Source organism: Muscardinus avellanarius (genome assembly GCF_963383645.1).
Source record: "Muscardinus avellanarius genome assembly, chromosome: 7".
Lineage (NCBI taxonomy): Eukaryota > Metazoa > Chordata > Mammalia > Rodentia > Gliridae > Muscardinus > Muscardinus avellanarius.
In genome coordinates, this window is record NC_137793.1 from 20,076,258 (window position 1) to 20,089,937 (window position 13,680).

The 13,680-nt window shown below is 46.2% G+C and overlaps 1 protein-coding gene across 7 annotated transcripts in view; it reads left to right on the plus strand.

The window, feature by feature from the left end:
- The window catches only part of TENM2 (teneurin transmembrane protein 2), a gene marked incomplete at both ends in the record, with an annotated part of 986,019 nt that overhangs the window by 892,144 nt on the left and 80,195 nt on the right, over positions 1-13,680 (plus strand). The window lies entirely within an intron of this gene.

Genomic DNA, 13,680 nt, shown 5'->3' on the forward strand with positions numbered 1-13,680 from the left:
AAAATTATGTGGAATTTAAATTTCATTATCTGTAGTCTTTTTCTAACCAGTTTATTAAGGTATAATTGATATAAAAACTCTATATATTTGATGTAATGCATCTCCAGGCATTTGGGGATAAATAGAAGAATCAACACCAAGCTCATAAGCATATCCTTCACCTGTCAATATTCCTTTCTACCTCCTTTTTGTTATTATTGTGTTGTTTTAGAGGCCTGATGGGCTTGTACATAAGATAAAGTCTCAGCAAATGTTAAGTATACAGGCCGGGCGTGGTGGCACACACTTGTGATCCCAGCATTTCGGAGGCTGAGACAGGAGGATTGTGGTTCGCGGACAGCCTCGGCTACTTAGTGAGGCCCTTTGCAACTCAGTGAAACCCTGTTTCAAAAACAAACAATAAAAAGTAGAGCTGGGCTGGGGGTGCAGCATGGAGGTAGAATGCCCGGGGTTCCATCCCCAGTACCACAAAAAAAAAGTTAAGTATACTGCCATCGACACTATGGTGTACAGTTGATCTCTAAAACTTAACTCGCATAATGGACACTTTGTACCTTTGAGTCTAGACCTTTCTGCTTATTGGAATGTAGCTGTTCCCCAGTGCCACCACAGAGCTGAATGGACATGAGATCGCAGCTGTCTTATGTCCCATCCTCTGTGGAGAAGTTTGCCAGCCCCCATTCTAACCCTCTGAGCTGCCCCCTTGTTACTTACCAACGGAGAACTAAGATGCTGGGGCTTAGTGGTGTTGGGTTAGCACGTGGGCCTTCTGATCTCCTAAGGAGCTGTGCGGTGCCCCCCCCCCAAATGACCCATAGGTCAGACTTCTCTTGGACAGAGTCGCTTCCATTTTAAGTGTACCTATGAGCCCAGCAATTTGATTTGACAAAGACGTCCATGTTCCCACCATGTGCCTCTCACTGTCTTCCATAGGGGCCCCAGTGGGTCAGATTCAGGTGTCCACAGTGGGGTACAATCCACTGGGGTGATGGATGAAAGTATTAGACATTCCATTTTATTTCCTTCATCCTCTTAGTGGACATTTTGCAATTTCCACAACCTATGATCGCCTTTGTACGTATATGTGACTTTGTATGTGTAGGCTGAGAGGAACACATGATCCAAAAGGCTCACAGACCAGACGCAACTCTCTGGGCTCCGGTTCATTCATTTCCTTTTTTCCTGAAACAGAGCCAGAATAGAAGACACTTTAATTCATTTTTTAACAAGGTGAGGCATAACTACATAAGCTTTTTTTCCTGCCCTGAGAGAGTCAAAATCCCATGACTTCTGCTAGGAAGGTTCACTGTTTTTGCCTCCGCCTCCCTGGGGAGTTCACTGAGCGCAGCGGCTGCTTAGCGATCCACTTCTCCTTCCAGAAAGGAGCCCCTTTCCTGGCACCCTTCCCTGTGTGGGGCCGACAGTGTAGTGAATTGCCAGAATGCTGTGCATGGGGAAGAGAGGGCATTCCCGCAGACTCAGTCTCCCTCGCATGCACGGTACCATCCTTCCCTCCCCACCAGCCCTCCCCCTGCCTGATCCCAGCAGTCATCAGGCAAATCCCAGTTCCTGAGGTGGTGCGCTAGGAGAATCCCAGGTCCCCGGGCTGGAGGCACGGTGCAGGGTCCCTCGTAGCAGACAGAACCCACAAAAGCAAATGAGGCAGTGATTATGCCAGAGACAATAATGGCCTTGTTATGGGAACTATTAAAGCAAACCTCCCAAGGAAGTAATTAACCACCGAGAAAAAAGGCTCCGCACCATGTTTATAAAAAGAAACTCCCAGTTAATTCAGAGTTGCTTATGTCAGGTGAGAGAGGTAGACACCCGTTCTCTCTCACCTGGCGTAAGCAATTCACAATTAACTGAGTTCTTTTTTTAGAGGAGATTCCTCGGTGCCGTGTATCCTTTCTGTGGCTAATTACTTCCCTAGGAGGTGTGCTAAGCACTTTGCTGTTTATTGATAAATATTAAAGTTGCTCCTCATCAACCCCAGACCCGGTCCTGCAGCACGCTAATTATACGGCTTTGTTCTGTTTGTTTGTCTGTCTTGGGTGGGGATGGCGGTTCTGCCCTGCCATCTCTGTCCTGCTTTGGGAGTTCTCAGGAAGGGCTGTGTGGGTTTAGAAACCTGGCATTGGGTCAGAGAGGCATCCAGGCAGAACATGAATGCAGGCCCGGGGAGCAGCTGCGATGAACACATTTGTTATAAATCCCATGAATGGGGAAAATAATAGAGCACTCTTCCAGAGTGGACTGGAAAAGGCAAATCGCTTTTCCATCTAGAAACATTCTAGCTTTAAAAAAAAAAAATCTCAATTTAAAGTGATAGTCTTTTAAAACCGTGATAGATAGAGATACAAATACAGAAGATAGAGGCATTTGAAGCCCTTATCAGCTTTTTTTTTTTTTTTTTTTTTTTTTGACCTGGGTTCCTCCTCCCTAAGAAATTTAAGCCCTGGTACTTTCCGGCCACTAGCAATTCTGAAAGTTTAGCTTGTAGCAAAAATCCCCTGGAGGTCTTGATTAGATGCAGTTTTGAGCTTCCTCACCCCTGAATTGCTGAATTCATAGGTCTGGGGTAGAGTTGCTAGTTAATTTCCAGGTGACACAGATGGAGATTTTACTTGAGAATCAATGTGCTGAGACATCCTTTATGAGTAATGTATTAATTCCTCTGCCAGCGTGCTAAGAGAGAATGGTACCCAATAAAGTACCTTCTTTGGAAGGGTTGAAAAAAATCTACACTCAATTATTTTTTGTATCCTGTGATATTTAGATGAGAAATTGTTTGGAAAGGGCTGCCCTAGACCCACAGAAACAGTTCCTATATGGACCCCCATCCCTGGCTTCTTATTCTCATCATTTTTAAAGTCTCCCAGCACCCCAGCTGGTGACTGCTCATGTAACCTCAGGAAGTGACGGCCCTTCAGAAAGGACAGGCTTCGCTTGCCCCTGTCCCTCCAAAGAAATGGTTCCAGCAGGCATGCCAGCCAGGGACTGTCTTTTTAATAGTAAGAGATCTTCACTTGAACCGTTCACCCCAATTTGAAAAAGAAGAGACTTAAAGAAATATTTTTGCTTACAGAAGACAAATACTAGCTCATTAAAGTCTGAGGATACACACAACATGTGCGCCAAGTGACAGCCGGGTAATATTTAATTATCACCACCCAGGCAGAGGTGCGAGATTTAGTTCATCACAGCCAGGGGTAGGAGCGAGGGTGTAGATTTCCTCTAAAAGTGGGAAGTACAAGGTGAGGAGGTGGCGTTAGACCGTCTGGCCTGGAAAGCCCGTCCTCAGTCCTCACTCCTTCCCGGTGTCCCTTTGTTACTCAGACGTGAGAGTCAGTAGCCCCAGATTTCTCTCCATGTCAAGCCTAACTCCCATCATTTTTGGTATCGTGAGAGTGTGCTGGAAACCCCTGAGGAAGCTGTCAGATGCTGGGTCTGGTCTGCCTGCAGGGGTGACCGTATAGACCAGGGAAGCAATGTATTGCTTCATCAGCCTGCAGGTGGGGGCTGGGAGGGCCCGTCCCAGGCTGGGCTTGCCCACTGCCCCCAAGCATCCCTTCCTTCCATACATCACCATGGGAGGGGCTTCATCCCCCCACCCCCAAACACACACACACACACCCTCCCTTTCCATCTTAACACAGCGCTGTCATTTCCCCACTTCTTTTCCTCCCTGGCTTCTGAATAGTTGACACTGTAGCTTCATAATGGAGCAGAACCTGGACTTCAGAGTTAGCCTGGTGTCCCAGGCACTTCACTTCTCAATGTCTCAATTTTCTTGTTTGTAAATAGGCGTGATCATGCCAACTCCCTTAGCTGGTGTGAGGTCTAGTGAGCAAATGCATGTCATATATCCTACAAGATGCCCGGCACATAGAATGCACTCAAGAACTGGCTTCAGCTGGCGTTAACATTATTAAAATGAATGTTGTTATTTCCAGAATGGAGGCTAAATTTGTACAGATGAAGCCCAACCAATCATTTTTCCAGCATATTAACTACAAAGAATCTAACTTTATGTTTATCAGACTTTAGTGCTGTGTAACCCTATGAGGAGCTTAAGTCAGATTTTTAGGCCCCGGACCTTTGGAGAGTCCAAGTAATGGATGGGGTTTACATTTTTACCAGGTACCTCAGATGATCAGATTCTGTGTTCCTCATACCACCTGTTGAAGCAAACTGGTTTTAATGATGGTTCACCTGGGCCGGCTGATCCAGCCCTATGTCTTAGCGCCTAAACCTGTACCCTTTGAATTCCCAATAACACAAAAGGAATGAAGTGAGGAGAGGGGAAATTAGTTTTAAGAAAAACATAAACAGGGCATGATAGTGCACACCTGTAATCCCAGTACTTAGGAGGCTGAGACAGGAGGATCGCAGGTTAGCCTGGACAACTTGATGATACCCTCAGCAATTTAGAGAGTCCCTATTTCAAAAGAAAAAAAAAATTTTAAAGCCTGGAAGTGTAGCTTGGAGGTAGAATACTCCTAGGTTCAATCCCCAGTACAGAAGAGGGAGGAAAAATGTTGAAAAAAATATAAACACTTTCTCCTATTTAGATCCTGAGTGAATGACATTGGTAAATCTTAAATGTGCTCTCTCCTTTGCTAGTTGGAGAGGTGAAAGATGTTTATTTCAGAATCTGAAAAGCCTTTAACTCTCTGTCACTAGAGAATGAATTCATCCATTCATCCATCCATCCCTCCACCCACCCATCCATTCACCCATGAGCTTATTCATCCATGGTCTAACAAACATTTGCGAGGGTCTACTTAGTGTTAGACACTAGAAATTGGCCTTTGGAAATATGACAGCAAGCATGGTGTGTGTCCCCAAAGAGCTCACTGTCTATCTGAAAAGATAGGCTATATGAGCACATTGTTATTACGGTTTTTACAATCCATTGTGGGAGGGGTGACAGAGATGGGGTAGCTGAGTTCCGTAGGAGCAGAGAGAAGGGACTGGCATGGAATGGGGCACCTAAAGTAAAGTCTGGAAAGCCCATCACTGTTACACCAGGGTTCTCAGCCTGTCCGAGGGGAACCCTCCAAACCACAGATCTGAGTAACCCCTGGCAGGGCTTCCCCAGCCCCAGCAGCATCTTCATATCCTGAATTTCAGAATCTACTCTGGCTTCCCCAGAACAGTGTTTCCCAACCCACCTCCAGCGAAAAGGCTCGGTGCCGTGTTGTACTCCCAAGGAGGCTGCATTGGGTTAAGAGACGTGGATGCTGGCCTGAGCTGTGGGCACGCCAGCCAAGGCACTCTAGCCAGGTCTAAATGAGGAAAAATAAGGCTGGAGTGTGTCCAGAGCTCTTGGAACAGATGAAACCTACCCCTCGCCCACTGCCTGCTCCCCCTCCCTCCCTATCCCCTCACCATCCAAATTGGTTTGACATGATTCAGGGATGCTATCCCGGTATCTATCTCACTCGTTAATTAATAACTCACCTTGTCTGTGCATTTAACAGAGCCAAGCTAGGAACTTGAGGGAGTCTGCAAGAGTAATGGTTCTCAAGTCCAGGGAGTCTGTTTCTTCCCCCAGTGAAGAAGAAGCTTGGTGAACCCATTGCAAATGCCTTGATTAATGTGTGCAGATCATGTTGATGGATTGGTCGGTAGGAGATAGCTCAAGAGTACAGCATTGCTCTATTAATTGGGTTGGATGAGGATTCCCCTTGCAATCCAAAGACCTTGTAGCAAATGTAGCTGGAGCCAGCCAGACATGGTGGTGTATGCTTGTAATCCCCGCGCTTGGGAGGCTGAGATAGGAGGATCACACAGGTTCGAAGCCAGCCTCAGCTACTTAGTGAGGCTCTCAGCAACTTAGTGAGACCCTGTTTCCAAATAAAATATAAAATAGGTCTGGGAGTATAGCCTAGAGGTAGAAATCCCCTGGGTTCCACCCCCAGTACCACCAAAAAAAAAAAAAAATGTAACTAGAACCATATGCAGAGTCCCCAGTTCACTCCCAAAGAGGGAAGCAATGCATCTCTTAGGAAGAGAAGTTGGCCTTCAGGCCACTGCCAGTCAGACAGGCACTGGGCCTCTCTCTTATGGGAGGAAGCAAAACTGGCCCGCTGAGATTCTAGAGGAGCACACAGCAGCAGGGATCTGAGATTAGTATGAATCTACCCATTAAGAAAAAGATCTGCCAGGCGTGGTGGCGCACACTTGTAATCCCAGCATTCAGGAGGCTGAGACCGGAAGATCGCAGTTCATGGACAGCCTCAGCTACTTAGTGAGGCCCTTCATAACTTAGTAAGACCCTGTTTCAAAATATAAAGAATAAAAAATAGGGCAGGGAGTGTAGCTCAGAGGTCAAATGCCTCCGGGATTCATCCCCACTACCGCAAAAAAATAAAAATAAAAATAAAAAATATCTTTGACAACATTGGTATATTGGACTAGAGAATTATCTGTTTAGGAAAACAAAGGTTGGGGTACAGTTTATTTTATGAAGGTTTTTCTAAGAAAGATATAACCCATTCTTCACTGCATATAAAAGTTATAATCAATAAGGTTATAGTTAAGAGTTTATAGCTGGTACAATAGCACATGCCTATAATCCCAGTACTTTGGAGACTGAAACAGGCGGATCACAGGTTCAAGGCTAGCCGCAGCAACTTAATGAGACCCTATTACAAAATAAAACAAATACAAAGGACTGAGAGTATAGATTGGAGATAGAATTCCCCTGGGTTTAATCCCCAGTACCAAAAAATGAAATAAAATGAAAGAATAGACACCTTATCATTCAGTTCAACTCAAATGCCCTCTCTCTCCCAGCACTCTTTAATGTTTCCCTAACATGAATAATACACTCCTAAGTAGATATGTACGTATGTATATATATATTCTAACATATTGTCTGTTTCTTCCACTGAATTATAAATTCTATGAGTCTATTTTATCATATCACAGCCATCCCTCAGTATCCATGGGGATTGGTTTCAGGACCCCTGTGGTTACCACACTCCAAGTGTGTTCAAGTTCCTTATAGCAAACGGCATAGTATGTGTATATAACCTACACATATCTTCCCATATGGTTTAAGTCAGCCCTAGATTACCGATAATACCTAATACAATGGAAATGCTCTGTAAACAATTGCTATGCTGTATTGCCTGGGGAGTAAAAACAAGAAAAAGTCCGCAACATTCAATACAAACTATTTATGAACATTTTCAGAAAAAATATTCTGAAATTTGGTTAGTTGAATCCATGACTGTGGAGGACTGATTGTTTTTATTTGATAGATAAGGATGTGGGGGCTCTGGAAAGGAAGACTGAAAATAGACCTTTTGGTCAACCAATAGGAAATACAGATTTTTCCCTTTAAAGACATTGTCTCGTTTCTTCTAAAACACTAACAAAATTTGAACAATGTTTTGAAAGAAGATCTAAATAAGCATAGAATTCGTATTATTGCACAGAAACCACGGGAGGGAAAATCACCTTAAAGATAAAATTTTCTCACCGAAAACCTTCTCCAAATGCATTTATTTGTCCATTGAATTTGTTTTGTTTTTTAGCATAAGTTATTTAAAGTTCGTGAGTTTAGCCAGCCAGTACCTTCAGTCCTTTCTAATCAAGTCTTTAGCACTCTGAATGGTTATTAAGTATCTCTTAAGGGATCGTATTATTCTCTGATTAGATGACAAATCCAATATTCATCATAAAATTGTGATGAAAATGTAAAATGTGAAAAAAGTGTTGATTATCTAAATCACTACAGATTTATTTTAGGGAATTAAAGGATTAAAACACAGATTTAACTTTGATATCATTATGTTGGCCTCCTGCATTTTGCCTCAGCCAGGGTCTCTGCCCAGTCTGTAGTAGTCGCCTCCTGCTTCCTGTGACCAGTGTTTGAACACAAGCTCCAGGCCACTGTCCTCAGCTCTGTGGCCCCAGCGGCCCAGGCCAGGTCATGGTTCCCTACCAGGGGCAACGTGCTCTCCAAGAAGCAGCTGGCAGTGCCTGGAAGCCTTTCATAAAGCAGGACACCCAGGACGTGCTGCTGGTATCTAGTGGGTAGAAGCCAGGGCTGCGGCTTAATATCCTTCATGCATAAGAAAATTGCCCAAAATAAAGGAGAATCAGGCCCAAACTGTCAACAATGCTCAGGTTGAGAACTCCGGGGCGGATATTAACATCTCCCAGGAATGCATCTATCTGAGAAATGCAGACAGTCCCAAATAGGAAGTGTCCTTTGACCTGATATTAGATGCCCTGTTGCCCAGGACCTGAGGAGGCACTGAGCACTTGTCAGGGGCCAGGCCTGTGCTGAGACTTCCCCCACATTGCCCCCGTAAACCATCCCAGCACTCACGAGAGCCCTCAGACCCTTCCATTATCTTTTACATAAAAACAAGCGAGGGGCCAGAGAGGTGGGCAGCTCACCCAATCTCCCAAGACAGAAGTCAGCACCCCTGGTAGCACCCGGTGCTCCCTCCCAGGTCAGAGCCAGGCAGACCCCCTGCACTTGACCCACCTCAGCCCCCCTGAAACATAAATTCTGCAGTATGCAGAAAAACACCATTGGCGCGCGCTTTTCCCGGGTCTGGATTTGGAATGTGTTTTTTGCCACAAAGCGCTTCTGCGCTGGAATGCCAGGGGGCGAGAGGGGGAAAGTGCAGCAGTTGGGCTTTAAATAGCGAGGCGTTCTCTTCAGCACAGCAAGAGCATCTGCCCGAGGCCTGTGCTCTTTTCTTTGGCTTTCCATTTTCTCAGCCAAGAGCTCTGGGGGATTGGAGAGGGGCCAGGACTCTGTGGCCAAATGTGAATCCAAAGAAAACTCCCAAGGTTCCCGCGGCCCTCTGTGCTCAGCACTCGCTCTCTCCCCACTCTCAGCAAAGACGAACCTTTCCCGAAGAAATTCAGCTTTAATCTACACCCCCAGCACCATCACTCTCACCCATTTCCTGATATTTTATGGCCATACACTCAGGGGCACTACCCTTTTATGGGAATCAGGGAGTGATTTCCTTTATGGGCATCTGGGAATGTCAGATGCAAGGGAGAAAAAAGGCTAAAATATAAACTCCTCAGCAATTACAAAGTCCAGAGAGGCAAAATAATTTCTTTAGGACTAAATAGTGGGCAGAGCAGACCTGGGACTGGAGCCCTAGTTTCCTGCTTCAAAATGTAGTATTTTTCCCCCACTACACTGCCACCAAAAGGACCCAGGGACCCTCAGGAAAACAAGTGTCTGCCACGGCTGGTTTGAGCCAATATCTATTGCAGATCTAAGACCCAGGCTTGGCCAGGTGAAGGTATGGAGCATACCTGAGGACTAATTCCTTCGTCAGCTTTGCCCACCGGACCCCTCACTGTCCTCACCCTTATTCAGCCCTGCCTAGGCTACTTGTCATTAATGGCGACCATAGCAAACACCTTGCCCAAACCAGTCACACTCCTGGACAAAACACCCAAACATCCATTTATGCATTCAACAAACATAATAGAGTCCCTGCTCCAGGTCAGGGTACCCAAATGAATGAGATTCAGATTCTGCCGCCAAGAACCCATGGTCTGCCTGGGAGTGAGGGTAAAAATAGCTATTAAAGCAGTGTATTGAAGTCCATGGCAGAGTTAGGATGAGGGGCTATGGCCACCTGGTGGGGGAGAGGCACCAAAGACTTCTAAAGTAGGGGGAAAAGTGTTAGGGGTGAAGGGAAGAGCAAACCCAGGGACATGGAGGTTAGAGGCAGTGGAGCCTGGGGGTCCCTGGCGCCATTGCAGCGTGGAGTGTATGGAGGCAGGGTGGAGGCCACAAGCTGGTGGAGCAAGGTGGGGTCACTGGGGTTAGAGAGCTCTGGGGCCACACCCAGCTCTTCATGCAATCCAGTCCATGTCTCTGAGCCTCAGGTTTGTCCTCTGAATGTAGGGCCAAGGCTAGTTCCTATCTTACAGAGCGTGTGAGGCATACATGGGTTCATTCACACAAAATAGCACAGTGGTTGTCCCATGGCCGCAAGCAGCAGAATAGCTGGAAGGCAACCGGTGTGGTGGTGCACGCCTGTAATCCTGGGACTTGGGAGGCTGAGACAGGAGATCTCAGGTTCCAGGACGGCCTTGGCAACTTAGTGAGATTCTCAGCAACCTAGCAAGACACTGTTTCAATATAACAAAATAAAAGTCAGGCGTGGTGGCGCACACTTGTAATCAGTGCTTGGGAGGCTGAGACAGGAGGATCACGCAGGTTCAAAGCCAGCCTCAGCTACTTAGTGAGGCTCTCAGCAACTTAGTGAGACCCTGTTTCCAAATAAAATATAAAATAGGTCTGGGAGTATAGCCCAGAGGTAGAAAAGCCCCTGACAATACAATACACCCCCAGTACAATCAATCAATCAATAAATAAATAAATAAATAAATAGACTGGGGGTATAAGCTTGGAGGTAGAATGCCCTTGGGTTCAATCCACAATACACCTCCCCCCATAAAAACATGTTTGGAAGGCTTTGTCCACAGATCGCAGGGCCCGTAGAATTTGGGGTCAGCAATTCTGATATAGGGTCCCGGAATGTGCATTTCTAACAAGTGCCCAGCAGATGCCAACTCTGACAGCCACTGACATGTCATTTTGAAGGGAGTTCAAGTGCTGGCAGAGAGGGATCCTTGTGGTTGCCCTGGGCCAACTCATGGGGAGAGACAAGCCAGCCAATTCCACACCCCACTGTGATGGTGACTTGTTTGGAATCTGGACCCTGGGGGCATCCCTGGGCTTGCCGAGGTCCAGGTCAGAGGGATGGTGATAGAGGTGGCTCAGGCGGGGTCACCTCCCTGGAACTCGTCTTCCTCTTTCAAGAGCACAGAAATAAGCCAGGCGTGGTGGCATTGTAAGTTCAGTACTTGGGAGGCTCAGATGGAAGGATCACAGGTTTGAGGTTAGCTTCAACAACTTAGGAAGACCTTGTTCCAAATTTTTTAAAAAAAATAAGGCTGGGGTGTAGCTCAGGGGTCCAATGCCCCCTGGGTTCAATCCCCAGTATCAAACTTTTTAAAAATAAAGAGTGTAAGAATAAAAGGTAGATGTGGAAAAAGGTTCAGGGAGAGAGAGAGCCCTGGTCCCCATTTTCTGTAACATTTTTTCTTCTACGCCCATCGCCTGGGCCAGCGGTGATGCTGTGTACTTTACTACTGGGGTCTCTCAGTGTTGAGTTAGGCAGACACGGGTGGAAATCCTGGTTCTAGTTTTTATTAGCTATGCTTCCTTGTGCAAAGACCCTAACCTTGCTGAGCCTCGGTTTCCTCCTCTGGAAACTGGGAGCAGTGGTAGCAACCTACAGGCCTCTTGTGAAGTGTGAGTAAAGAGTTCACAGAAAGCATTGATGCCACTTTATTTAAATGGCACCTCTAAGTGTTAGTATCTGCTGTGTGCTGACTCCAGACACTTTAAAAACATCCACCACCACCCTCCAACCAAAAGCTCTTTGTATCAAAGGATGCGCACATTTCAGAATCGGAATGTCATAATTCGTGCTCCATCCTGTCCCCACTGGTGTGGCAGTGAGTGACATGTTCCCTCAGAGATCACAAACCAGTGTCCACCGACATGTTCCGCTCAGCTTGCACAAGGTTGAATGAGTTGCTGGCACTTAGAGGATTGCATTTAACTGGCAAAGAAACTGAGGGGCTACAGGTTAGCTGGCCCCCAAGTCAAGCGCTAAGACAGGAGTCCTGTTCTCCCGATGCTCAGTGTCTTGTTCATTCATCTGTCAGACCTTCTGAAAGTAGTGATCTATCGTGTTTAGCGGGAGGTCCAAAGCTGTGGTGTATCCAGAGTCAGGAAGGGAACGGGGATCCATAGAGATGAAGATGCAGGACAAAGAAGTCACAAGAACAAGTGTCCCCGACTCTTACTTCTGCCATGTTCACTCATAAAAATGTGGTCCATCAGGGAAACTAGGGAGAAAATTCCAGCACACCGGAAGCCCACCATCACCCAAAGTCTTGGCCCTTTGATCAGCAACAAACGCCATCATGCTTGGAATATCATGCTGTCTGCCAGGATCACCATCCCACTGACCTTCAACATACCAGTTGGTCTAGTCATATTGCCATGCATGTGTCTAAGTGATCCCTGCATGGCCCCTGGAAAGAGGCATCTTCCCATCTCTTGCCAGATCACATCACCAACTTTGCTGGGCTGAGTGATTGGTCCTTTCTGATCTGTTCCATATACACAGTCAGAAGAATCTTCTTAAAAATCATATCCTCTTACACCCATACTTTACCAGGGTGCCTCTTCTCCCACAGAATGGCATCAAGGTTTTGTACGAGGGCCGCCGCTTCCACTCTAATCTCATTTCCTCCCTCTCCTCCTCTGGCTCATGCCGCCCCACACCTGCCTTCTTGCTGCTCCCACAACTCAACTCAAATACGTTCCCACCCTGGGCTTTTGCACTTTCTCTTCCCAGAAGGCTCTTCCCCCAGATGTTTCCATGATTCATGTTCCCATTTTCAAGCATCACTTCTTCCTAGATGGACACTCCTTTCTTTCTTTCCTTTCCACTCTGTTGTCGCCTTCACTAGCATCTTCAAAACACTGTCATGCTCTCAAGGTCTTTTATGCATCCACATGTCCATTGTCTCCTTTGACCTCTAGAGTCTTGGTCCATCACCACAGGGCCCTTATCTGTGTTGGTCAACTCACAGTTACATGAATTGAGTGAATTCACACTTTGATGAGAAGTGATTGGGGTAGGAAACAGTTACTTTTTAGATGTGATTGTTTAAGGGTTATTATTCATTAGGTTATTTATTATTTAGATTATTTAAGAATGAATAAATTTCACTTTCAGATTTTAAAGTGCATTTAGACAACCACATGTGAGTCACTACATACCACTGGTACCATTTTACTGTGCAGTGAAAATCCAAACAGAAGGTGCATGATGTCTTTCTGGTAAGATGGGAACACAGGTTTATGCCGTTGAGCTCTCCGGTCAATGCTGTCTCATCCTGAACTATGACTGCCCATGGCAGAGGCAGTAGGAGTTCTAGCCTCAGAATCCTCCTCTGGAACCAGAGGAAAGGCAGAGGCTGCCAAGAATGGCTGTTGATGCCGACCTCCCAGACCACAGCTAGCTCAGAGAGGCACGGAGTGACAAGAGCTGAGCTGGTCCACTGCATACAGACCCTAGCCTTGCCAGCCAACAGCAGCTGCCCAGCTTTAGTAACTCAACCCCTCTAGGCCTGGGTTTCTACATCTGTACAGCAGGAGTAGGCAAATGCTCCCCATACACTAAATGCTTTTGCATAAGGTTTATTAATCTTTCACAACACTGTATTAAGCTGCTACCGTTATTATTTCCATTCTACGTATGAAGAACTGAGACTCAGAGAGGTCAAGTAACTGTCCCAATCCCTCACAGCCAATACATCGCAATCAGTATGGCACACACCATCAGTAGCTGGACCCAGGTCACCTGTCTCCAGATCCTGTGGTCATAATCGACAGTGCTATATTGGCTCCTAGTACCTAGCCACAGAGGACAAGTGAGGATTAAATGGAGAAAATCTCTTGGGAGTACTAAGCCACCTTTAAGAATTAACAATTCCAGCCTCTCTGACCATGCTGAAGCTTATGCAATTGTCAAGTCTCAGCCGGCAGGCTGGGGAGTTTCTTTATGCGGCAAGAAGAGAAGCCTCCTCCTG